Below are 25,235 nucleotides of genomic sequence, written 5' to 3' on the forward strand. Positions count from 1 at the left end.
AAAGAGAAGGCATGTCGGCTTTGCTACCTTTAAACGCTGCTGAACTGGATCGGAATCGTTGCAGAGCAGCTAAGAGGATCCAGCCGGACGCGGTTCGTGTGAGTGGCAGTGCTCGGGGAGTCTCGTGAAACGGCTCGGCCAGCCGGGAGCCTCGGGAGGCTGCGTTCCCGGGGCAGTGCTCTCGCGCCGCCCACGGCCCAGGCTCCCGCAGGGGTGTGTGGAGAGTCTGATTCCACAAAGGATCCAATAAGAAATGCGTAAAGTCAGCGGGAGGGTTCGACCATCCCCGCCCCTGTAAAGCCAGAACAATGCCCAACCCACCGGGCCCTTGGCCTGGGTTTTCCTCGCACCCCCTAGTCTCCGAGGCCGCCCCTAGCCCCTCCGGGCCGGAGTCCCCCAGGCCTTGCAGCCACTTCGCTCCCGCCGTGCGCGGGTCCCCCACTTCTGCCCATTCCACCTGCTCTCAACAACCGGCTGACAGCACGCCCCGGGAAGGGCTTGCGTGGGTGGTCCCCAGGGCGGCCACCGAGGGATTCGCCGCCCACGCTCTACACGGGTGCAGCAGACACGACAGCGGGGAGCTGGGGGAATTGGCGCACACCGCGTTGAAACTGTTGGGAAACTGATCCAAATCCTACCCGCCTGGAAGCTACGTGTAAGTGAAGAGGGAAAATACAGTGCACGTAGCCCACCCCTTCAGGCTCGGAACTTGTGTGCATTTCTGCGCCAGGAAATTGAGTACACTTGGGAGGAAATTGGGGAAAGAATTACTGCGGGTGCGGGAGGGGCGCGGGAGCGGGGAGGTGGAGCGAAGCACTAATTTCTGCAGGGCGGTAGGAGAGGGGCTGGCGCTGTCGCCGGCCTCCCCCCTCCCCGCCCCCCGGCACTCTCTCCGCATCCTGGCCCCCGAGTCTGCCCGCAGCGACTAAGCCCGGAGTGCAACTGCCCTCCCCCGCGACCATCGCGGACGGGCGCGCAGATCCGGGCGGTCCAGGCGGGATGGCCGGTCTCCGCCTCCCGCAGGGCACGCGCGCTCCGCGAGGCGCGGGCGGAGCGAGGGGCTGGGGGCGGGGGGGGCGCGAGCGGCGGGCACGGAGCTCGCTGGTCCTCAGGAGCTGAAACGTGGTTGCACCGGGATCGCTCCGGCGGGTTATTACTCACAAGCAAAGTCCGTGTTTTCCTTGGACTTTGAGCTGTTTGGCCGCGCTGCGCCCCCTTCCCTGCCCGGGCGGGGGAGCCCCGGGCTCGAGCCGCAGGAGGCCGCGCGCGGTGGAGACGTTGCGCGCCGCGAACGCTGTGTGGAGCTCGCCTCGCAGGAATCGTGCGCAGGGGACCTCACTCCACCGGCCTGCAGGGCGGGTTCAAGGCGCGACCTCGGAACGCTGGTCGCCTGGGGCTCGTGGGGAAGGGGGGGGGGGGGGCTTTGCTCAGGACGGTGGTCAACGAAGTTTGCCTTTTCCTTAAGCAAGTGTAGACCAACGCAGGCTTCCTGTGTCTGTGGACGCGAGTGCGTGTCTTCCGTACCAGGAAGTTTCAGAAAGTGCCCGGGTTTTGCCGGAGGACGAAACTCAGCCGGGATGAGGGCTCCACTCCTCAGGTGCCGTCCTCTCTCGGTCGGTGCAGAGGCGTCTCTCCGAGGTGATTCTATGCTGATCCCAGTTGATTCCACTGATGGTTTGAATTATTTTCTCCAGACACGTAGAAGCAAGAAAAATGGCACAAATTTAACGCACCAAATAAAAGAAGGGCATTTAAATGAGGCACAGAGTACAAACATGTTACTAATTGAAAACATATGCACTTGATTATTCAGACCTAGAGGAACAGATTCTCTTTCTAAACACTGATTGACGTGAATGCACAGTCTCTCTCTCTCTCTCAATCTCTCACCCCTTCCTTCTCTCTCTCTCTCTCTCTCTCTCTCTCTCTCTCTCTCTCTCTGCCAGAAAGAGAAAAAAGCAGTTGATTAATTTGAACTGTCCCAGTAAGATTATGTTCTTCGATGTCTTTTTTTAAAGAAGCAAAATCCACTCCATGTTTTGCCTTATCAAGTTGTATAACCAGTTATGGAAATTAAGGTGATGAAAATTAAATTCAGTCTAACATCTGATGCTACAAATGAATACAGGAAGTACAACAAAACCAGGGACAGATACACTGGGAACAATCAAACAAATGTTTTCTTTCTTTATCTTTTTTTAATGTTTATTTATTTTTGAGATACACAGAAGCTGAGTGGGGAAGGGGCAGAGAGAGGGAGGGAGACACAGGATCCCAAGCAGGCTCCAGGCTCTGAGCTGCTAGCACAGAGCCTGACGCGGGGCTTGAACTCCTGAGCTGTGAGGTCATGACCTGAGCCCAAGTCGGAAGTTTAACCAACTGAGCCACCCTGGCGCCCCCAATCAAAGAAATGTTTTAAGAAATGTCATCCTTGTAGCAGATTTAAAAACAAAAATTAATCTAAATTTGTGTTGTTTTGTTACTATTTTTAAAATGTAAACATAATAAAATGTGAATGTGAAACATCAAAACAGTACAGTATATGAAGCATCACATTCACAAGAAAATGTTAATACCCTAGAATGGTTACTTGAATCCTAAACCAGGTCACTCAATTTCTGTGTTTACAGAACTGGGATACAAGCCCCACCCAGCCCGGCCCTCACAGCATAGAAATCTTAGAAAATACTACTTTGTGAAACATTTTGGAAACAATTGGAAGTCCTTTGAAGAGGGAGTTTGAAATGCAAAGCAAAACTTTCGTGCAATGCGATCCAGAGTAACGATCACTGTATACAAAACTTTGACCTTTGGTATAACTTACACAAGCCTCTGATTTTGAGCCACCTTGACACCATATATAAAATGGTGATAATTCCTGCAAACTGCATTGAATTGTCATAATCAAAAATAAAAGCAATGTGTGTAAAATCTTAATATCTTTGTATGTTTCTATAAAAAGTAGGTGATATTATCTACGGAATAACCCTTGATCACTGTTTCTACATTTCAATTTCAAGACTGGATAGATAACTTGAGGATTCTGGTTTGGTTTTGTTTTGTTTTTATTAGCATATTTTTCTCGTTTCTGTGTTTCACTTATGTTTCCTGTTCCCAATACCCACATCTGATTCTTTTAATCAAAGGCTTCAGCATCTCTAGCATCATTTTGAGCTGATATTTTCTTCGTTTAAATACAACTAGGTGTTACCTACCTATGACCAATGATTTCTAATCTGAAAAATGATCCTATTTAAAATTGTTCTTTTTATTTTTTTAATGAAATGTTGAGTTTGTGGGGGAAAAAATCCCAAAATGTAGAAAGCATTGCTGAAAAGAGTCATTCCAAGTAGAGTCAAGGAGGACCTTGAGAGAGCAGGGCTATGCAGGCCTTCTGTTTCGATTCTTGGAATACCATGAACTTTTGTCAATTGCTCTGGATCCCCGCCAGCTAAGGCGTTCTAATTTGCTTTGCTGAGTTATCATCAGGTGAACCTAGAGGACTTTGTGTTTGCTTTTGTATTAGTTAAGCTCAATTGACTTCAGTTACAGGAGTAAGGTGGATGGGATTTCAGAACTCCACTGGCTTCAAAGTAGCTGAAGCACAAAAATCCATCAGTTACCTTTGTTTGATTTTTCTGTTGGGGAAGGTGACTTGTAGAGGTCAGAGAAACTTAGCAAATTGGGCCATGTAAACCACCACTGCCCATGTGTAAGTGGTTTCATTGTAGACAATGGCTCCCTGACCACCTACTTATTTATTTATTTTTTTCTTAAAAAAAGACGTTGAGTATGACTTGCTTTAAAAAAAAAAAAAAAAACAAAGTGTGACATTTGTTACTTGGAGAAGCTACATAACCTTTTTGAGTCTGTGTCTAATGTTTACTTATTTTAAGAGACAGAGTGTGAGCAGGGAAGGGGCAGAGAGAGAGGGAGACACAGAATGGAAGCAGGCTCCAGGCTCTGAGCTGTCAGCACAGAACCCGAAGCGGGGCTCGAACTCAAAACTCGGGAGATATGACGTGAGCCAAAGTCTGACGTTTCGTCCACTGAGCCACCCAGGCGCCCCTGCTGCTTCAGTTTAAAATAGAAGGAATGCAACCTGCTTAGTAGGGTTAATGTACAGCACATGGCTCAGGGCCTTGCTCAATATATGACAGACTGATCTGTTTCTAGGACATAGCTTCATGCCTGTCCGGCAGAGACAGTGTCTTGGAGAATTTTTCTTGTTCGTTAACATCAAGCAGGGAATATTGCTGTATTCAAAACACATCCATGTGAGTAGCGTTTATATACAAGTAGGTGGAAATTCCACTGCAGGCTTTCAGTACTATGGACATCCTTTCACAGGTCATCATGTCCTGCCATGGTAGCAAGTTGTTAACCGTTGACAAAGAAGGAAACTATCCTGAAAACATATACTGCCACTTTAACCTGTATATCATATTAAATGTTTTTCAACTGCCTAGTAATATGCATTTTTTAAAATAAGCATCTATGTACGTTTCACTTACCTCCTTTTAAATATATGTGTATCTGTGTGTGCACATGCATGGGAATGTGCGTGGGTATGTGTTCACATGTTTCTATACACATATAAATAAAATAAAATAAATACTACATTGAAACCTCCAGCCATTACCCAACTATTTATAGAAACGTTTCTTGGAGGGGCGCCTGGGTGGCGCAGTCGGTTAAGCGTCCGACTTTAACCAGGTCACGATCTCACGGTCCGTGAGTTCGAGCCCCGCGTCGGGCTCTGTGCTGACAGCTCGGAGCCTGGAGCCTGTTTCCGATTCTGTGTCTCCCTCTCTCTCTGCCCCTCGCCCGTTCATGCTTTGTCTCTCTCTGTCCCAAAAATAAATAAACGTTGAAAAAAAATTTTTTTTAAAAATTAAAAAAAAAAAAAAAAGAAACGTTTCTTGGAAGTATTTTCTAAAATGGTCTCATGGATTATTTTATTTTTCTCACCTCTTATTATACTATTTTCTTTCTAGACCCTTTTAATTGGTCGTCTTTGTCAAGGTCACCAATGAGTTTTCTATTTCTGAATCCACTGGCCATTATTCTGGCCTTACATTTGTGAAAATTAATAAAGGAAAACCTTGATTACTAGAGTCTGGAGGCAAGAATGAGGAGTGGTCCGCTCCTTGTCAATTACAGGAAGAATTGTTAATTAGCTGGCTTCACTAGGGGGGAAATGTACTCTGCATCTCCCACAAGAAATCGACTTCCCCTGAAACTCAGCCAGCGAGAGACGGTCCTCACCCTGAACTCCTGCTTGCCTCCAGTGGCCTTTCATTCAAAACAATACCTCCCAAGTTCCTTCTTCTTCTCCATGAAATAACTCCTCTCCTTTGGTTCCTGAACTGGCCTATGGCTTTGCCATAGCTCGCACATCCTAAACTGCAATTCTCTGCTATTCTAAAATAAGCCCATTTTTGTGGTAACATAACTTATTTTTTAAAGTTAACACTATATTCAAGATCTTGCCTGACTCAAGAGCAGTTTTTGACCCCTTTGATGACTCCCTCTTCCTTCTTGTGGAGTTACTCACATAAATGGCTATTTTTCCTCAGCTTTTCCTGCTGATACGGAACCTGCTCAAGCCCCTTCATGTTGCAATTCCACAGGACTTAACATCTTGGAACCTCTTCTCTTCTTTTTCTGCATTATCTGCTTACGTGATCTCATCTAATCCCAAATCCCATTGCTTTGAATATATCCTTTATATGATATTGATACTTCAGTCCAAAAAAGACTCCATTGTGTCCCAAATAAATGTAGATTCAAGTTGTATATTTGACATATCTACGTGAATGCTTACTAAACATCTCAACTTAACACGTCTGAAACAACACTCTGGATCATCACCCCAGGGAAACTGTTCCTCTGACCACAGTCTTCATCAAGTGAATTCACCACTACCCACCCAGTTGAAGCTCAAAGCCAAGGAGGCATGTAGGTGTTTATCTTTCCTTACACACCGTGTGCAAATAATCAGCAAGGGAAAACTCTTGCTTTTGGTCGTAAAATATTGCCCATTCTCCCACTTCCTCCAGGATAAGTTTTTCACCCTAGTACGATTGATATATTGGTAGTATGCCAATAATTAATCTCACTGTAGCCAGTTTTTTCCTTGGAATATTTCCTGTGCACAGCAGTAGAAACCAATTCTTTGCATCACAAATCATTCCATATCATGCTTGTGCTTAAAACCTGCCAGGGTTTCCTAATGCATCAAGCATAACATCTGGCTTTGCCAGTGTGATATTTATCTCATCGCTCTCTGCTCCCTGATCACCTATATCCCAAGTCTTCCTTTTGGCCGAACTTAGTCCTGCCATAGGGACTTTGCACAGGCCATCCCTCAAACCTGGAGTACCACTCACGCTGCCCATATCTGTACCTGTGTGGTCCCACTGTTCCTTCAGGTCTCAGCTGGAATGTCACATTTGCAAATGTCACATTTCCCTGACCTGCCAATTGAAATAATCCTTGTGGTCTTTGTGTGTATCCATCAATTTTTTTAAATGTCTTTATAAGAATTATCACCAGGGGAAATTATTAACCGGTGGTTTTCCTTATTGATTGTTCTCTCCCTCTATACTCCAGGCTGTAGGAAAGCAGGAACCCTGTGTGCCTTGTGAACCCCCTTCCTTAGAACAGCGTGCAGCACACAGTGAGTGTTCAGGAAGGGTGGGCAGTTGAAGAATTAAAGACAGAAGCACTGAAAAATGCTGAGAGTACACCATTACACAAAGTACTGTCTTTGCTTTTCAAGCCTGGGAAGCTTTTGTTATTTACAGGCATAAGAAAGAGCTTGAATACTGTGGTACTTCCTACAACAATTGCTTTTTAAAAATACACTCATCGGGGCGCCTGGGTGGCTCAGTTGGTTGAGCATCCGACTTCGGCTCAGGTCATAATCTTGTGGTGTTATGCCCAGAATTCGTGATCCCCAAAGACCACCAGGGAGCTGAGTCCGATGCAAAAGCAAAAGAGCCTTTATTCGAGCTAGCTCGAGCTCAATCCCCTACCTGCACTGACGCAGCGGTGAGATACCGGGGAGAGAGAGCGAATTTCAAAAGGACAAAGGTTTTATTGGGGTCTAGGGGCAGTTGGTGAGGTAATGGCTGTGGCCTCCGCCGATTGGCTGGGGAAGGGTCGGAGTCCTGTTACGCAGGTCGCTGGGCGTGTTTTGATCGGGAAGTTTGAACGGGTGAGCCGGAGGTTACTCAAGGGGAGGAGGCGTGGTCTGAGGTTTCTGCGATTTTCCCCGAAAAGGGGCATGTCGGGGACGTAGCCACTCAAGGTGGAGGACACAGAACAAGATGGAGTCGGCCGGCGTAGGCCGCCCTTTCAGTGGTTCCTGGGTTCGAGCCCCGTGTCAGGTGCTGTGCTGACCGCTCAGAGCCTGGAGCCTGCTTCAGGTTCTGTGTGTCCCTCTCTCTCTGCCCCTCCCCCACTCACGCTCTCACTCTCTCAAAAAAATAAATGTAAAAATATACTCAACCATTTTGAAACCACCAAATGTATACTTTCCATGTTGCAATGAGCATTTCTTTTTAGAGAGTTTCACCTTGTAGGCTTCTATAATTATAGTATTTTAGTATAATTAACTGGATGATATTCATGTTTAAAATTACTAAAATTATTCATAGTCCGGCAAAAACAAAAGCGAGGGCCCTGGCACAGATTATTTAATCCTATACGGTTCCCTTTATTCTCTTTGATCTGAGTTCATTGCACTTGCCTTATCATCACTTCTGTAGGAAGAAAAGGTATGTGATTGTTTTTATCTATAGATGCATCTTCTGTGACAAAAACCAATACAGTGACTGTAGAAAAATTGGAAAAGAATGAAGAAAATTGTATGGCACATCCTGATGACTTAGTGTATTTTCTCCTAAACATTTTTCAATACCTTGCCCCCCCATTAATTATCACACTATACTTATAATTTTTCCTAATACTTTTAATTGAACACAATATGTAAGATTTTTCTGTGTTGTTATAGAGCTTTTATAATGACTTTCAAAAACTGCATATAACTACTATGTGGAGGTAACATAATTGGTCCTGTCTTTAAGACATATAGCATATTTTCTAATTTTTATATTATTTGCATGAGTAGTTTCATGGATATATTGTTTTTATTGTTTGCAATATTTTGGGGTAAGAGTCAAAGAAATGGAAATGCTAGTTAAAGTAGATGCTTTTTCTATGGTTCATAATGTATGGTCCATGTGTGTGTGAAAGACAGACAGAAAGAGAGAAAATAGCCTGGTTGACCTTGCTCACTAACCATTAACCACACATACACGATAAATGGATGCTGTTATGGTGTTATTCTCTCCAGGACTTACTATATAGAGTTTCCCATGTTAAAAGGCAGCCTGATTACACATTAATATGTGTAACTTGCCCTTGTGACTCTTTTTGTGGACTTCTATTTGAAATCATTGTTTGTTTCCTCTTTTCACATCTTAATGTGTGTGTGTGTGTGAATATTGCACACCTCTGGTAATACTACATTTTCGGTCTCTCAAGAAGATAACTATGTGCCTTTTAGAGGTATACTACCCAGGTCCCCAAGATTAAATTCTGTAAATGCCACAAAATTTACATTTTTGTCAAAGCACCTCAAAAATGCCATTTAGCTGTGGTGAAAATACATTCTTAGCCGAGCTTGTCTGGGCGATAGCTACTTAATATCTTTGAATTTCTCTACAGGGTCCTCCCTTGAAAATTTCATATAGAATATCTTTTTTTTTTTATTTTTTACATTTATTTATTTTTGAGAGGCGTAGAGAGACAGAGCACAACAGGGGAGGGGCAGAGAGAGAAGGAGACACAGAATCCGAAGCAGGATCCAGGCTCCGAGCTGACAGCACAGAGCCCGACTCAGGGCTCAAACTCACAAACCGTGAGATCGTAACATGAGCCGAAGTCAGATGCTCAACCGACTGAGCCACCCAGGCGCCCCTAGAATATCTTCTTTATTTTAAAAAAGATCATCCCTAACATAAACTCATTCAGATTTTTATAAGAGAAAATATATATTTTTTTTTTTTAGGACAAATAGAAACTTTATTTCTTTACTTTTTAAATTTTATTTATTTATTTATTTCTCAAAAATATTAGAAACAAGCATAATGCCAAAGTTTATACATAAAAGTATACATTTATGATGGATTCTGATAATTGTGGATTGCATGCAACATAAATGTTGCTTTCTTTTTACACTGTTGTTACCTTGTCATAAACTCCTGAGGTGAAAGAAAAAAGAAAAAGAAAAATAAAGTCTGGCGAAAATGCAACTATGCACTATGTTACACTGTATGTACACATTAGACCCTATAACCGTTTTTGTTCAGATACATACATATGTGTGTAAAGCCCATCTAGCTCTCTAGCTATCTATCATCTGTCTATCTAGTGGACTGATTGGATTAACATATTGAATTAATGACCTCGTTGTATCCCTACTTTACAATAGACTTCACAGTTTTATAAAGAATTGGGGTCTGTTTCTCCGGTGAATGAAGAAAGTTTTGAAATCGGCTTTTACTAATAGAAGGAACCAGGAGTAATCCTAGATGTGGGCTTCAAGAGCCCTGGAGTTCTCTGGGTCTCTTCTGGACCTTTCCCACCACCACGGTAACCAGAAGAAGCCAGGCAGAAACGACATGCTGCAGAGCTGAGTGCCCTTGGCTGACATTATCCTAACCTGACCACATCCCATCCTTACCCCCCGCCCCCCTCACCACAGATAACATCTGCAAACCCACCTGAGATTAAATGATCGCAGACTCATGACACTAAATTTGGGGGTAATTTGTTTCATGTCAATAATTAACTGATACAATATATTTTATTTAGAGCCCAATGTTACATTTGCCATGAATCCTTCTCCAAACAACCCAGTTGAGTTGGTTGTATATTCCTCTCTGCTTCTGTATTTCATTACTTCTTTTTTTTAAGTTTATTTATTTATTTTGAGGGGGGGAGAGACAGGGGAGGGGAAGAGAAGGAGGGAGAGAGAGGGAGAATCCCAAGCAGGCTCCACACCACCAGCATGGAGCCCGATGAGGGGGCGGGACTCGAACTCACAAACTGTGAGATCATGACCTGAGCTCAAACCACGAGTCTGGAGCCCTACTTCATTACTTAACTTTTTTTCTTCTGTACTGAAATCAGTTGAAGCAAGAAAATTTAAAAGCCCAGTATATCATTCTATGCCACTTTTCATATTGAATCATAATTCCTTTGGTTGTTGTTTAGGAGATTTTTTTAAAGCAAAATAGGGGAATATATGGACTCTGACAAATGGGAGGCCCAGAGAAGATCATGCACGTTCGGGTCCTAGAACTTAAACCTGTGGGGCAGATGTTGCCACTTCTCTGTCCAATCCTTTTTCCGAGTGACCAAGTGTTCAAACACTTGATGGAAAAGCTGAATACGGAGAGCTCCCGGTTCCTGTTATCTCACAAGCCCATTAGGAAAACATTACTTATGTATCTGTGTCACCAGGAAATGAACAACAGAAGGACATGGGTAACCTCTCAAGTGGTGAACACAGACACTGGTGGCCCAATAAAGGTCTGCGGAGTTCATACTGTGTGCTGTCAGCCTCCCTGGAAAATTCCCACGCCTGGTAGCTTTCCACTACCTCAACTAAATCAAAGAAGTGATGGACTTTCAGCCACAGAGACTTCAATGTTGTTCCTGGCTAATCTTGGAATCCTCTCCCCACTGTCCCCCCATTCGGATATGTGAAAACAGCCCATACACTCTGAACACCAAATAAACCCTTCATCCTAGGAGAAAATTGAGCAACTCCCTGAACAGGCAGTTTCGTGCATTGCAGAACCTCATAAATGAAGCTCAAACTTATGTTTTAATCTTGGAATAAAGTTCATTTAGCAGCGCCTGAGTGGCTCAGTTGGTAAAGGATCTGGATCTTGATTTTGGCTCAGGTCATCATCTCACAGTTCATGGGCTCGAGCCCTGAGTTAGGCTCTGTGCTGACAGTGTGGAGCCTGCTTGGGATCCTCTCTTCTCCCTCTCTCTCTCTGCCCTTCCCTCTCTCTCTCTCTCTCTGTCAAAATAAATAAACTTAAAAAAATTTATTTAACAGTATGTGTGTGTAATTTAAATATTACTATATATTTATAAGCTATATATATGTCTATATATGTGTATATAGATGTATATGTATATATATATATATGTATATACATATACACACACACATAACATGGATATACAGTCATGGAGAACTATTTTCATGCAAAATAATTATGCTTCATTTTTTAATTTTTTTAAATTTACTTTTTTCAAAATAATTATGCGCTCTTTAAATTTTTGTATTTCTATCTTTTTATTAACACTCTTAGCTGAAAATTTTGTACATTTATCACAGTCAAAAGGAAACCAAGATTTCCCATGCTGGCTGAGAACTCTGACAATGTTTACTGACAATCTGTTACATCCAAAGGTTTATTCTTTCATCGGACTCATCTTTTTTCTTTCCTCCTTCATTTCTGCTCCCACTGCCTTCTCCTCCTCTTTCCCTCATTCTTCTGTTATTGGCTCTTTCCTCATTCTTTCTCTCCTCTTCCTGCTCTCCTCACTCTTTCTCCTCCTTTCCCAATTTATCTTCCGTTTAGAAAAATGCAAGAATTCTGCAACACAGATTTCAAAACCAATGAAAATATACAGGTGCAGAGCAAACTTGTTCTGTCTTCTGATGTTCTGATGTTCTCTGATGTGGAAATAGCATGCGTTCAGATCTCAAAGTTTCAGAGATCCTAATAACCAAGTTGTGTCTGTATGAGGAGTATTCCTCTTGGGTTTGAATGGCCCCAGAGTCTTGCGAACTTCTAATTGTCTGGAGCGACTCCTTGTGATGTTTATGCATCGTGTTCCCTCATGAGTTTCTCCAACAACCTGTTAGCCAGTGTTTGGGGGTAACTGCTATCTGGAGAGCTCCCTCCTTGCTACGCACTTCGTTAGGAACTCTAGCAGACCATGGAGAAGACATTGTCCCAAGTTCAGAGAGTTTGTGATCTAGTCACAGCAGGAGCAGAGCTAATCCTGGGGCTCCTAAGCGGCTCAGATGGCTTAAGTGGCAAAACGACACCACACTATAATGAGTCCATGTTGGTTTCAGTTGACCTGGAATACATATAGGAGGGTGAGAGTGGAAATGAACTTGGGGATAGACAGATAAATTCGAATTATCTTAGTTACAGGGGGAGGAAATCAGTCATGTGATAGTTTATCTTTATGAGATTTCCTCCCAATAAAGAACATGGCGAGTACAAACAACTTAGAAAACCAACTCGGTGTAGCAACGCAGCAGAGTGAGCCTGGTCTCCGCTTCCACCGGAAGGATGCTGAGAATTCGCCGCCGGCACCAGGGCTCTCCCTTGCCAGAAACGACCTGCAGGTGGGCAAGCCAGGACCCGGAACCTCATGTGCCCACCGCAGAGCGTCAGGACCCTGTGTCAGAGGGATGCTAGGGACGTACAGACGTCCGGCACAGAGTGGGGCTATTCTCCTCGCTGGTGCGGCTCCTCGGAATGTCGATCTCCACGCAGAAGCTGAAACTTCGAAGGGTCAAGATCACCCTCCCCGGGGTCAGAGTATGTCTGCGCTGGGCTGCAAGACCCTTCTCAGTCCAGACAGAGGCGCAGACCCCGGCCCAGGCGAGCAGGCATCTGACACTCGAAGCGGATGGCAGCTTTGGCAGTCCCTGGAGGAAAGCTAAGGCCGCTGGTGAAATCAGAGAGACGCACAGGATTGGGACACGAGTGAAGTGAAGCCTGTGTCGCTTTCCCTAGCAGCGCGGACCTATCCCTCAAGAGACAACCGCATCCAGCCTCCTGAACATGCAAAATGGGTCCTGCACTGGGATGTGGAGGCCACTTTAGACAACAGGCTTGACCAGTGGAAACCTGATCACAGCCAAAGGGCCCAGAGCAACCACCGGCCTGGATAGAGACAGGCCCCTCAGGGGACCCACGTCAAAATATCCATAGACCCTAACTAACCAATGGGCTACGGAAAGCCAGGCACAGTTACCAAAAAAGGCAAAATTCCACGCATCACCATACCTCCGCATCTTCCGCCTTTACAACAGCCTCCGCCCACTGCCTCCTGATAGACAGTCACTCCTTTGCCCGCTGTCCTGCCCGCCACCCCTTTGTGGTGTATTCAGTCGACGTCCATCTCCTTTGTTCCGTCTCACGTGAATGCTTTCACCGCCCGGGCCACAGACTGCCACCTGATCATTACCCTGCATTTGGGGGCCCCAATTCGATATGACACCACATTGGAAAATAGGAAAATAGGAAACTAGGAAGATAAGTAGTTGAAGTTCGATGTGAGATTACACCCAAAACTTCTTGTTTCTAATGATAAGCAGTTGGGCCCTCAGATTACGTTTAAAAAGTGGACAAACAAAATAAAGAAACAGTTCACTTACATCTGAAATGTTTTCAAAAGCGTCTCTCTGCCCCAAATAAGAATTAGGATAGAGATATTTCTCAATGTCTGGAAAATGCAGTAAGAAAATGGTATCTCATTAAAACCTATTAAAATCATCATGTCTGCCATAGCTTTCTATCTCTAATCATACAACTATCAAAGTTTTAGAGAACATTTTGGGACGACTTAGTGGTCTAGTGAAATTTTTAGGACATTTAAAAAAAATCTACTTTTAATGAACATGACATGTATCAGCTAATATACTCCTAATAACAAATAAAACCAAAACATTTTACAAGGACGCTGTGCAAGTGCTGAGGATTTTAACTTTATATACATTTTTTATATTGGAAATATTTAATGTATTATGTAAGTTAAATAAGCGTTTGTTCAATGTATTAAATATTTACTTTTTTGCCGGCATATGTTCTACTTAGAGTAAAATTTTCAAAAGAAATCTTATTGGTGTCTTTAACATCTCCATAAATGTATTTGAAGAATCAAGTGAAAAACCTTAGAATTCATTCACAGAATATGGAATACCCTATTTGATATACACAACTTTAGTTGTTATTTTGCATCTAAAGCGTAATTAGTGCTACCTCATTTTTGGAGACAAATATATGCATATGCTTTATTTCTGAATTTTTGTGAAATAAATAAGTAATGGTATAGAATGGAAAAGATGGGGCATGAGCATTTCACTTACTGTAGTGCATCATATTAATTCCCAAACTCTTTTTCATGGTCATTCCTTTAGATCAGAAGTGATATAGAAATATTCATGAGTATGAATTTCTGTGTTTACAAATTATAACACAGTACAACATATTGTCGTTATACCATCAGCATTTTATAAGTATTGCTTTGATTCTTTTTTCCTTATCCTCACCCACCTTTGGCTTAAAATGGCATCCGAAGGAAGATATCTTTCATTCTGATAAATGATGGGAGGAATCAGATGTTGGGATGAAGTCCTTATGAAGTTTCTACATGTTCTGTGACAGTTTCCATCTTGCCTTAGCCGTTCAAGGAGATCTGTATGGCACACTGCCTTGGAAGACAGATGGTAGAGTGCCTTCCTCCAGGATGAGGGAAGACATTTTTCTGACTCGGAGAATAAAGACAACGTCTCCCTTGGGGCCAAAACTGGAGACGTCCTCAACTCCGTGTTCCTCCACTGTGATGCACACCCACGTTGTCCACAGCGTGCACGTTGGCATCATCCCTCGGGGGCTTGACGGACAAGAGAAATCGAAGTGGACATGAAGCTCATTCTGCTTGCTGTTTCATGTGGGATGAAGGCTTCTGTCTCTGCCTCTTGGGTCTTGTGTCTTTTGCCAGCACACGTCACGCTGTGGCGGGCTAACATGTCAGCTTCTAAGTAGGGTGAAATCCCAGACCCTTCTTAGTTCTTCATACCACAGAACAGAGAAGTTGGCTGAAGAAGCCCCATAGTGTTACCGGGGGAAATGGGATTTTCCAGATAATGACGCTAAAGCAGCAAGACCGTGAATCTAGTCCTTTAGATTCTTAACCCCGATGTGTGTGTCGGGGCAGGGGGGCGGGGGAGTAGAGAAGGAATAAAAACATCTAAAGTGCCTTAGAACCCGCACTTGAGAAATGAGTTTAGAACTTTAAATTTTAATTCATTATTTTCCTCAAATTATTACCGTAAATGTAGAGGCAGTCAGCTCGTAATATGAATTGACGCTAACTTTTGGAGTTTTCAAATGTCTATACTATATATACTGAGCTTAGTACGGTTTCATCTGAAAAATCATTAAAATCTTGACTGAAGTAACTATTTCTAAAGGTTTCTGGAATGTAGCAGTGTAATCTTCTTTTAATTTTTTTTATTTTTTAAGTTGACTTATGTATTTTGAGAGGGAGAACATGCATGCACACACAAGCAAGGGAAAGGCAGAAAGAGAGGGAGAGAGAGAATCCCAAGCAGGCTCCGAGCTGAGCACAGAGCCCAATGTGGAGCTCAATCTCATGACCATGGGCCTGACATGAGGCTTAATCTCACGACCACGAGATCATGACCTGAGCTGAAATCAAGAGTTGACCACTTAACCAACAAAGCTACCCAGGTGTCCTATATAACAGTGTAGTCTTTAAACATGAGGACAGCAAGAAGGATTAAAATAACATAACTTCTGTGAATTGACTAGATTAATGGCTTTGGAGTTATAATATTGGCATATGTATCTACATATATTTATCTAAATTAAACTTATTCTACCTGTGTGGAAAGGAAGAAATTATATATGTGTGTGTGTGTATATATATATATATATATATATATATAGTCATCTCAGCATTCTGACTTTTGCAAAAATATTTATATCATGTTTATATACCTTGAAGGGATTCAGAAAAGTCACCCCAAACTGTGCCACTTTGGCACATGGACTGTTTTGAGCTGAAGGCAATTGAGACCCTGCAGATAGAGAAGATTTGGGTGCTTCTTTAAATACCTAGAAAAATCTAAATTGGGGTTTTTTCCTAGAATGAGTTTTTACCAGAGATAATTTTTTCCAGAGTGACGCATCTGTCTGGGACAGCAAATATCTAGTTACCAAACATCTGCCCTTTACTTATTTCCCTGTGAATTGCCCTCCCCCGCCCTTGAAGCCCAGCCCCCATCACATTCCTTAGCTTAGGATGACATATATATTTTATTTTACCTTTTTGTCTGTACCTCCCATAAATGTGGGGTTCCCATAGGTACAAAATTACATTTATTTTTCTCCTGTTAATCTGTCTCCTGTCAATTCAATGTTCAGACCAGCCAGAAGCATCTTTAAGCAGTAGAGGAAAAGTTTTCCTCCCCATCAACTTCATACCAAAACCTTTTTGATAACATATTTATTCATCTCCTGACCTTGTCTTACAGTTATTTAAATAAAATTTTAAAAAGAATTCCTAATTGATTTTACCTATAAACCTGAGCCTTTTCTCTCAAAATATGGAATTATATACATCAGAGTGCATATTTTACTTTGGAATACAATATATACAAAAACATCTTATTTCACCTGGATAAACACCAGAGACGGTAGCGTAAGCCTCAATGTAACTAGAGCCAAGAATGCAATTGAACATAATTATAAATGTATACTTACGTAAACATCTCATCCTCTTAAATATAAGTCATCAGTAACTTGTGACAATACCTACAGTTGGCATTTTGCCATATTGCTCAGATAAGGGAAAGCAATGAAGAGAAAAGGGACCATTGTCACACTTGATCTATATATTTATCGCCTCATTTCCTTGTTGCTTTGGTTTCATTTGTTTTCATTCCTCTGCAAAGCAGTGGATTCACAAGGTTGCCGTGGGTTTGCAACTTTTTGGATGTTTCTTCCAAATTGATCACTCTTCCCTCCTAGATGTTACCCCGGAAAAGCCCTGAGGCTTGCCTGCACGACTGCTGGCAACAGCATCCTGTGTGGCCGCTGGTTTTTTTCTCGGTTCTTGTCCATGATTTCCACTGAATCCCTTTTGCAAGACATGGTTGAAATACAGAAGGCAGGTAGAAAATTTCCATTAAAGCATGCTAGCAATGGCTTCACTGAGAAGCTTACGAAACTTACGTCAGCAATGCAAGAAAACCATCACAGCTTCTATGAAACTTCAGCCCTTGAAAATTCTCCATGTAGAACTGGGGAATCCTCTTTCCCTGCAACAGTGTAGAACCAGTTTTGCTGTAATTATTTGGCTTTTGTTTTTCTTTTTCCATTTTTAATGGTCATTAGCTGGGTATAGCCAATATTTTTCATTCTCCTTTTAACATAACCCCCCCCCTTCTTTCCTGTTTGGTATGGTCCCCAGGCAAATAGGAAATCTTATTCAGGAAAATGTATTCCTAAAATGGTAACAATAAAACCTTATTGATTATATGAGGTCCCTGCATTAGTCACATTCCCGGGGGGGAAAAAGGAGAATGGTTGTTGCCAGGGTTGTGGGAGGAGGAGTGGGAGACAGTGTCTAATGGGGTACAAAGTTTCAATGGAGAAACTGATGGCTGCACAATGTGAGTGGGGCTTATGCCACTGAATTATACATTTAAAAATGGTCAAAATGGTAAATTGTATCCTATGTCTATTTTACCACCATAGAATAAACAAAACAAAACAATTTATGTAATTCCTAAAAAAAAAAAAAAAGATATCCCCCTTTTTTCTATTTGACTTCGTTCTGTAAAATACTGCCTTATTTTCATAAGCATTTGCATTTTCTGTTGGCACCAACCTTGTATAATGCACTTATTCTTTTGTGGTTTTACATAAACTTGGGAGAAAAAGGAAAACTACTCTTAATCACTTTCGGGTTTTCATTTTCATGAGTCCCAGCCCAAGTTATCTTTTTCTATTTGAAATGTATGCTCATATCAGTATATTTATTAAAAAATGCTTTCTTTTCTTTTCTTTTTTTTTTTTTTTTTTGTTATCTCACACCAACAACTTTAGCCACAGTTACAACTTTTATAACTGTGATCTTTTAAGGGGCAAGACACAAGGAGACAGAACTGTAAAGTAGAGAATACAGACAGAAGGGAAACATGTAGAATTGTAATTGTCTGACACTTTTAAGGAGGCTATATCTAACTACTGCAGAGGAGGGAAAAGCTTTTGTGAGGACTAGACAAAGGAAGAGAGGTTTGGGCATTTAGGGCTGGTAAATTGTAGGAAGGTAAATATTGGGGGGAACTAATGAAAGATAAGCCTTACTTAGTAAGGTTTGTTTATGGAAATAAGTCAGGGAAGTCTCCAGTGATAGGAGCATTTCTTTTGATCAATACTTGTTCTCTTCCTGATTCTGGAGAGTTCCCTTTACAAATAGAAATGTATGCCCTGCTTTCATGCAGAAAGGGGGAGAGCAGAGAGTTCCTTCTAAATCCACTGTTTCTCAATTGCCTTCAGCTCCAAATAATCATTCTGCCAAAATGGTATATTTTGGGGTGGCATATTCTGATCCCTTTCCCTATTAAAATGCAGTATGAAACTATATCCTTGTATAAGTTCAGAATATGCTTATCACGCTTAATCTGACAGTGATGCCCATTAATATCTGATTTGGACATCAAACAAAACGAGTGGTCAAAGGCTGATTATTGGGCACCCTGAAGTCACTTTTAACCTACTCTTTCTATTCTATTAGAATAGTAATTGCCTTTGATATAGAGTGCTATACAAGTTTCAACATTATTCCTAATTTGGGTGGCTTTTATCACATTTAAGTATATGCACATTTATACTGCATGGTGCTGATATGGAGAACAGAGGCAAAGACTGCAGAGTATGGCACCTGCTCCAGGAACTCCCTGTTGTCTTAATGGCAGTGCATTGTTACGGGGGGAAAAGCAAACAAACAAAAACAGCCTGAGCTTGACAATAGCTAGGCCTCCAGGATCCTGTGTGTTTTCTTTAAATATGAAAACCCTTTTGGAAACTTCCCTTGTCTCTACCTTCACAACGTAAATGTATATAATCAATGGTTCCTCATAATCCCAGAGCAGCTCTTTTCTGCCCACGGGTCCTGACCCCATGCGTTAATAAAACCACCTTTTCTTTTTGTTTTTGCACCAAAAACATCTCAAGTATTCTTTCTTGACCGTTTGCCCCTGAACCCCACTTCAAATCACATCAGTGTTATGCATATTATATATAGTATGCATTTTTCTGGGTATAAGTCTTATCAGCATCTCTAAACTATCTATGCCCACGAAAGGTATGAAAGTAAGTTATTCAGCTTGGAGAGAAAGAAAGCCTGTGTTCTAAAACGTGGCCATCACATCTGTCCAGTAATTTATTTAGAATATGGGAAGTCGGCAGCTTTTCCACGTGGAAACGGGTAGGCACGTAATGCGAACACATCATTTCGGCTTCTTTTTGGTCCCTTTTAGACCAATAACTTCTAGAGAGAAAAAAAAAATGAAAAGAGCCATTATGATCACCCCCCAAAATTGAAGCTCTTTTCTAAACAGCTTTCAAGAAAACAGATTTTTGTCTTTCACATTATTTCCATCGTCCACGTAACAACCTCCGTTAGAAAAAGCATTTCTGGGAACAGTGGTGGTGCACTTTAAAGGGCGAGTAGCTTCAGTGCTGTCCTCTGAAGGTGTTTCGCATAGCTCGGGTAACAGCTTGCCAGAGCTATAGCTTGTGAACCCCAGCAGCAGGCTGTGGACGGAGGTGCACTAGTCCTGGGAGTCATGCGTGGATTTGATAACCTGATATCGGTTTACTCTAAACACGATGCCTACTAGAGAACACATTACCTGGAAGGAAAGAAGGAGGCAGGGAGGGAGGAGAGCTGGAAGGGAAAAAAACTGAAGGTTAAACTCCTGTAGGATTTCAGACTTTCATAGCACGGGAGCAAACCGTGTTTGTCTTTATGTTACTCCTGATATGCAAGTTATTATATTGTTATTACTTAGCGAAGGAGAAACTACTTCATTCACATTTAAAGACTTTTAATTATCTTTTAGGCAGAATGTCTTTTTGTAAAACGTACACTGTGTAGTAATTTAGCTCGCATTTAAATTCGGTGAACTGAAAACGTTTATTGCTTTTCAGATGTGTGTTTATTCTCCTTAGCATTATGCTCCGTACCTTTATTGGATTGGCATACCTGAATTTATTTAACTTAGAAAGAAGCAATCTACTTCCCTGATGCATAAGAATCTTTTTTCGAGGCATCTATTACCTGACGTCCCTGTAACTTTTCCTGACGTGAAACATTCTCCATTGCCGCTTGCCCACAAGAATGACGGTAATAGTAACTGTGGTCATAATAAGAGCCAGTGTCAGTTGGTATTTCTGATCCCTTTTTCGCTGATGCCCAAACTGAGGTTCAGAGGGGTAGAGATGAAGTTACTTGCCCAAGATCTCGTAACTAGCAACTGAAGAGTCATTACTTAACAAACCCGGGCAGTAGAAACTCAGGGCTGAGGCTCTCAGCAGGGCAAAAAGGTAAAAGCGAACATATTTTTCTTCTTATACTTCTTTTCCTATTACGCCCTCCAGAGAATCACATTTTCTCAAGGGTTCATACTATATTAATGGCAATATCAAGTTACAGGTTTTAGCTTGCTCTATTTTTATTTTGAAGGTTGCTGGTTTGTTATTTGGCTAATATATCTGATAAGCCATCTCCTGAATTGGAATCCTATACTATAAGTCAATCACACGTTTATGAAACAGTGCAAAAATAATTTTCTGGCAAGGTAATAAAATCTGTAATTGCTAAAATTATATACAATCTGCACATAAACCATGCTTTTCTTGTGTCTGCATATTTGAAGATAATTGAATGACAGTATTTGAGCAGATATTAGATACAGTTGTTAATAAATTCACCAGACATCAAAATAAAAGTAATCTGAGCCAAAAAAAAAATAACTTGATGCTAATAACCCAATAGTATTCCATCAAAAGGAAAGAAAATATGGGGTGCCCGGGGGGCTCAGTCGGTTGAGCGTCTGTCTGACTTCGGCTCAGGTCGTGATCTTGCAGTTCGTGAGTTCAAGCCCCGTGTTGGGCTCTGTGCTGACCGCTCAGAGCCTGGGGCCTGCTTCAGATTCTGTGTCTCCTTCTCTCTGCCCCTTCTCCGCTCATGCTCTGTCTCTAAAAAATGAATAAACATTAAGAATTTTTTTTAAGGAAATAAAATGTAAGAGTTAAGTTTCTGCCTTAAAAGATTAAGAACTCAGATGAATTTATTAATATTTTAATATCTCATAAGGTTTTGATTGAATATACTGTAATTCATTTATTTCAAGATCTTTCTTGAATGCTTAGTCTACATTAGTCACTGTGTATAATACTGAAGATATAAGCAAATTAACTTCCTGGGCACGAATTAAATAGGAATATCGATAGAGTATGAAAGTACTGTAACAGACACAGGCTCGCTGAACAACGAAACAGGAATGCATTTGAAAATGATTCCTGTACCTTGCGATCTTTGAGATTTCAGGGATGACAAGTTGATCAGTCAAGGAAGGTAGATATAGTTGATCAGGTACAGATTCATAAATTAATTAATTAACAGATAAAGGCAAGAAGTTGAGAGACCTCAAGGCATTTTCGGATGAAACAAATAGTTTAGCAAATATTCATTCAATGTGGTGGTATTTTAACAACAATTGCATGCAACATCTTGCAGATTTCTGTGAAAAAAGAATGAAAATTGGTTTTTCACTCACAATAGTTTCCAGTCTAGTTGCAGAAAAATCACACACATAAAGATAACAAGGTTTTATCATACAAACAACAATTTTCAGACATTTACAAAGCAGATATTTAATGCAAGACGCTAAGCTTCACTATGGAGGCAAAGAAATAAAGAAGATACGGTTCCTGCCCTCAAGGAGCTTATAGTTAGTGTTGGACAAAAGTATGTCAATGGGATGTTTTAATATAAACGATTAAAGGCTAAATAAAGCAACCCATAAGATCCCATGGAAACAGTAAGGAAAGGCATCTCTTCTTGGTTACATAGGTGTCAAGGAAGCAACTCAGAGAACATGTCACTGAAGGACAAATAGAAATCAACCAGACTGGAGGAGAGGGGAAGGGCGGAAGGAACTTCTGACCCTAATGGAGTAAAGAGGTAGGAAATCATTCCCCAGCAAAACAGAAACTATGGCAGTAAACAAAACTGTCAAAAACTCCCTTATATCATCAGGGCTCTAGAAACTGACCAAAGACAAACAACAATTGAAAAAAACCGCAAACATTCACTCATAAGAAACTGCTAAAGTTTGATGTGAGTCTATTGTGTGTTTGTCTGGGACTTTCCCACCATCCTGCAGCTCAGTTCCCTCAGAAATGTTACCAGGAGATGCTGACCGTGAAACCAATAGCTTTGCTGGCAGAAGGGACTAATTTGCTTTGGAGCAGAGAAGAGGAACTAATGTCCATTGTCATTGTCATTAATAATAACAATCTTGATAGGAAATACTTTCGAAAAACACACACCGATAGAAAACCATAGAAGGAGTAGTTATGCTCTCCACAAATCCCTCACTGATCTGGAGGTTAAGGTTGGAAGGACAGACCTGAAGGAGGCAAGCACTCCACACTCCTGGCTCTTTGAGAGGCTGTAATCAACTCAAGGAAGTTCTGAAAGGATTTGGTAGAAAGGAAAACCTGGGACAGACACGAAACCTTCCAGAACACTGAATGTGCTTCCAAACCCGCACATAGATCACCAACAGCAATTAGAAACCTTGTGGGCTTCACCTTTTTTGATTGTAACTACTGACTAATCACTGGCTTACCACTCATCTGAGCCCTACAAAATCAGGATAAAAACTAAAATAATTAACAGAGACGTCAGGGACTGCACACCACTGGACAGAGAGATTTCTCAGATTAAGTACAAGTAAGGTAGTAAAAAGCCCAAGATCCCATTTTTTTTTATAGCTGAGTAATATTCCATTATGTATATTTATCTATTCACCTATCGATGGACACTTGCTTCCTTATTTTGGTTATTGAAAACAATGCTGCAAAAAACATGGGGTGCGTGTTCCTTTTTGAATTTGTGTTTTCATTTTCTTTAGGCAGATACCCAGTAGTGGAGTTACTGGATCGTGTGGTAATTCTATTTTTTATTTTTTGGTAAACCTCCACACTGTTCTCCTCAGTGGTTGCACCAATTTGCATTCCGAGCAACAGTGCACAAAGATAGTCAAAGCAATCTTGAGAAAGAACAAAACTGGGGTATTACAACCCCGGATTTTAAAATATACTACAAAACTAGGGTAATCAAAACAGTATGGTACTGGCACAAAAATAGATACATATATTTAAAATACACTGTTTCCAAACCCCCAAAATGAGACATGCAAAGAACAACAAAGCTCATACACAGTAAAAAAGAAAAAAAAAATGGATAGGAATTTTCTGTGAGAAAGTCTCAAATGTTAGGCTTACTAGACAAAGACTTTAGTTCACTATTTGAAAATTGTTCAAAGAGGGGTACCTGGGGTGGCTCAGTAGGTTAGGCACCTGACTTCAGCTCAGGTCGTGATCTCACGGTTCGTGAGTTCGAGCCCTGCATGTGGCTCTGTGCTGACAGCTCGGAGCCTGGAGCCTGCTCTGAATTCTGTGTCCCTCTCTCTCTCTGCTCCTCCCCCACTCCCACTCTGTCTCTCTTTCTCAAAAATTGATAAACATTAAAAAAAATTTAAAAAGAAAGTTTTTCAAAGGGTAAAAAGAAAGAATTAAAGGAAAACACTACCACGATGTCATGCGGAATAGAAGACATCAATAAAGATGGAATTATAAGAAACAGCCATATATAAATTCTGAGGTTGAAAGTATAATCATCGAACTAAAAAATTCACTGGAAGGCTCCAAAAAGTATGTGAGTGTGCATCGATGAATATAAAGATAGGTTAATTAGTATCTAGTCTGAGAGAAAAAGTGAAGTAAAATGCGCAGAGCCTCATAGACCTTGAGAGTGAGACACTATCAAGCATTCCAACATACATATAACGTGGTGTTCCGAAAAGGAGAGGAGAGAGAGTAGGTGGAAGAAATAACATTTGAGGAAATAATGGCCCCAAACTTCCCAAAATTTGATTAGGAGAAAAAAAAAAGCTGCGCATCCAAGGAGCTCAACAAACTCTAGTTAGTATAATTCAAAGAGAAGCCTACATCTAAACACATCATAATCAAATAGTTGAAATTCAAAGGCAAAGAGAATCTTGGAAGTAGCAAGATAGAAGCATGTATAAGAATTTCTGAGTAATATTCATAGCTGGTTTCTCATCAGGAACCATGACAGGGAGAGGACAGTGGGATGATGTATTCAAAATACTAAACAAACAAATAAACACATAAACAAAAGCACATGGGGCACTCAGGTGGCTCAGTTGGTTAAGCATCTGACTTCAGCTCAGGTCATGATCTCATGGTTCATGAGTTCGGCCCCACTCCCATCTCCACACTCTTCCTCTCTCTGCACCTCGTGGGATTTTCTCTCTCTCTCTCTCTCTCTCTCTCTCTCTCTTTCTGCCCCTTGCTCACTTGCACTCTCTCTCTCTCTCAAAATAGAAGAAGGAAAGAAAAGAAAAGAAAAGAAAAGAAAAGAAAAGAAAAGAAAAGAAAAGAAAAGAAAAGAGAAAAGAAAGAAAAGAAAAGAAAAGATAAAAGAAAAACAACAGCCAACTTAGAGCCATCAGAATTGCCCTTCAAAAATTAAGGAGAAATTTAGACATTCCTGGGTAAATAAAAACAGAGAATTTGTTATTAGGACACCTGTCCTAGTTTTTCAGGATCCTAGACAATAACTCAAACTCAACCAAGACATGAACAATAGTAGTAAAGGTAATTACAAAGGTAAATATAAAAGACAAGATAAATATATTTTCTATTTGTAACTATTTTTATTGTTTGCGATTTAAAATACTACTGCACAAAAATAATTATAAATTTGTTTTGATGGGCATGCATTTATAAAGATGTAAATTTGTATGAAAATAGCACACAGGAGAAGGAAGGGAAAGAGAAAGAAAGGAGAAAATTTTGTATATATTACTGAAATTAAGTTGGTATTATTGAGAAGTAGATTATTATAACTTAAGGTATTCATTGAATTGCTCAGAGAAACCAAGAAAAAAATAATTCAAAGAATATGTAGTAAGATAAATGCCAAGGGAATTAAGAAGGTACAGTAGAAAATCTCTTTACCTCTTTATTTTTCCCTATGGTTTC

At 41.2% G+C, this 25,235-nt stretch overlaps 1 protein-coding gene across 3 annotated transcripts in view; it reads right to left on the minus strand.

The window, feature by feature from the left end:
• Positions 1–520, minus strand: part of SNTG1 (syntrophin gamma 1) — a 902,129-nt gene extending 901,609 nt beyond the window's left edge. The window contains exon 1 of one of the 3 annotated variants that reach the window (XM_086695809.1): positions 28–520. The gene's annotated coding sequence lies outside the window, so the exon portion shown is untranslated. The remainder of the gene's footprint in view (positions 1–27) is intronic. The other 2 variants (XM_025922739.2, XM_086695810.1) reach the window with 2 other exon arrangements.
• Between the last annotated feature and the right edge of the window lie 24,715 nt (positions 521–25,235).

This window comes from Puma concolor, chromosome F2 (genome assembly GCF_028749965.1).
Source record: "Puma concolor isolate L17-30 chromosome F2, mPumCon1.1.hap2, whole genome shotgun sequence".
Taxonomy (NCBI): domain Eukaryota; kingdom Metazoa; phylum Chordata; class Mammalia; order Carnivora; family Felidae; genus Puma; species Puma concolor.